The 2,564-nt window shown below is 37.3% G+C and overlaps 1 pseudogene; it reads left to right on the top strand.

The window, feature by feature from the left end:
* Window positions 1-265: 265 nt before the first annotated feature.
* On the top strand, window positions 266-576 carry LOC138260733 (vacuolar ATPase assembly integral membrane protein vma21-like; annotated as a pseudogene).
* The last annotated feature ends 1,988 nt before the right edge of the window (window positions 577-2,564 follow it).

The raw sequence follows: 2,564 nt of genomic DNA, 5'->3' as shown, positions 1-2,564 counted from the left end.
ACATCCTGACACAAGTACATTATTTCACAGATTGTTTCACAGGATCTTCTGGGCAGCACAAAAGAAATCTGAGCTGGTCTTCCAAGGGTGCAAAATACAGCTATATCAGAACCTTTCCCCCACCATGCTGCAATAAAGAATGGACTTCAAACCGATCACAGATAAACTGCGGTACATAGACATAAAAAAAATTACGTCCTTATGCGCAAGTGAGGGCAATTGCAGAAAGTGCAGTCTGTGATATAGCTGCACTCTAACCGTTGTAATGGAGAAGTTGGATAAGACTTCCCTGAACGCTGCTGACCCCCCTCCCGGATTTCAGACAAACTGATGGCTCCTTGGTCTCTACACCAAAAACTCTTTTATTCTTCACTGTGCTGATGATAATTTTACCCATTGGGCTCTACTTTGCTTCTAAGACGTATGTGTTTGACGCTTCCTTTGGAATGTCCAGCAGACAGCTACTTTTATGCTGCTATTGTAGCTGTCGTGGCTGTTCATGTAGGACTTGCAGTGTTTGTCTATGTAGCATGGAAGGAAGGATCACAACAGTGGCGTGAAGGAAAACAGGATTAAAAATGAACTCAGATTCATACTTGGAAAGGTTTCTGGAACAAGGGAAAACGTGTAGACTGAAAACTGTCTTTGTGTTATGAATGACACAATAATGGCAGTCATGTAAACTGTGATGTCCTGACCATGTGTTGTGAAATTCGTTTGAAGTAAGGTATCTGAATGTATATATCAGTTTGTGAAAGATTATCACAGAGGGATGTATATGCAGCAATTTCTGTTTCTAAAGCTTGTATTTAAGACGAAGTTTATTCTTTAGAAATAATCATTGGCCATTAACGAGTGTTGATAATTACTCAGTGTTTGGGAAACTACATTTATATTACAAAAACACTGTGTTCCTAAACACAGCAAGCGCTTAGAAATACACACTGTTGCACCAATGCAAATATATGGTTATGAAGGTTGATAAGCTTGTAGGTAAGAAGTTTACATCATTGATTGGCCTTTTTGTATTATTTTACTGTGACGTGTCTGTTTGCAGGACAACATTAATACAGTGGAATTAAGTTGTAATCCACTTTTTTCCAATTATTTTGATCGTGTAGAATAATCATGAATTGTGACCATCATTCACAACATAAAATTGGAAACTGTTGGATTTGATGCTCATTGTCAAACCACACCTGATATGATTGTGTTTGTGCCCAAACGCTCCTGCAATAAATGTCGATCAGTTTCGGTGGGTTTCTGACACTTACCCCACTGCTTTCTATAGCAAAGTCTTTTTGTTTCTGCTACAATTGTAAATATCCCACAGAAGAGGGTGGGGAATTATGCGTAAATATTTTATATAGTTCTTTAAATATATAATGTTTTCTAGTGATGTAAATTATATGTTTAACAATTCATATTAAGCTTCTTCCACATTCATTGTTGGGGGTACTTTAAAAATAAGCAATGAAATATAGCAAGACTAACAGTTCAGGTTTTTTTAACGTGCCCTTTGTTATAACTGTTGTGCGAATATTTAGAAAATGATGATTGACTGAGCTCTCCCCATTGTTATTCAGATATCCTAGAAATGTGGCAAAATGAATTTAAAACTGATTGCCCTTGAATGGTTTTAGGTCTTCAAGCTTCATACAGTGCTGCAGCCGAGCACACGTCAAACATGCTGTTGGGGCTGATTTATGATATCAATATTTAACTCAGTATAGTCTACAGGTACTCTACAAGGGATTCACACGTCATGTTAGATTGACAGACTGTGTGGCGTTGCTGTTTTTTGTTCCTATGTCCTTCATAGGTTCTAAGGTCCTCATGTGTTTCATGAAAATTCCTTGGAAGAAATGGTACCAAGCAGTGCAAATTTCAAGTTTGATATTTTCTAAATCTTTCAGGAGTCAAGTTTGTGTTCCCCTCTCAGACTGATCACACAGTAACATTATATTTTGCTATTATTAAAATGCCTTGCTGTCCTATTTTAATTGTCTGGCCTGCTTTTCATTTAAAACCACTTTCAGTTTATTTTTGAAATTGTGATGAGAGAAATTGTCCACATTCTTACACAACTATGGAAACATTTCTGTGTCACTTGAACTCTTCATGTTTAATGTGCCACTTGAGCTAAGAATCAGCCCACCTCCTCACACAAACCACAATGTAAGTTGTTCAGTGTTTTGGCCACAAAATGATGCAAGTGCCACTGTAAAACACAAGAAACACCAAAGAATAGTGTAAACTATGATTCACCTTCCCTTGCCTTCACTTGAAAGTCATAAAAACAAGCCAAAGCTGGCCGTGAAGATTTAAAAGCAGAAGAATAAAAATGTGTTTATTTTAGGAGTAAGCAGCAGTATCAGAGTATTTTTCTAATCTCTTTTCCCCTTACTTTAGAAGAGTGCAAAATGTTCAATATGCATAACATATTGACAGGGCCGGCTAGCGTCACCCCCACTCACCAGCAGCTGCAAAACCTTTATATTAAAAACATAATAAACTATGTTTATTATGTTTTTACTGCAAAAGGGGCGAGCCACTAGCATGAC

Source organism: Pleurodeles waltl, chromosome 10, assembly GCF_031143425.1.
Source record: "Pleurodeles waltl isolate 20211129_DDA chromosome 10, aPleWal1.hap1.20221129, whole genome shotgun sequence".
Classification (NCBI taxonomy): Eukaryota; Metazoa; Chordata; class Amphibia; order Caudata; family Salamandridae; genus Pleurodeles; species Pleurodeles waltl.
The sequence above is the reverse complement of the archived record's forward strand: the minus strand, read 5'-3'. Positions and strand labels throughout refer to the sequence as shown.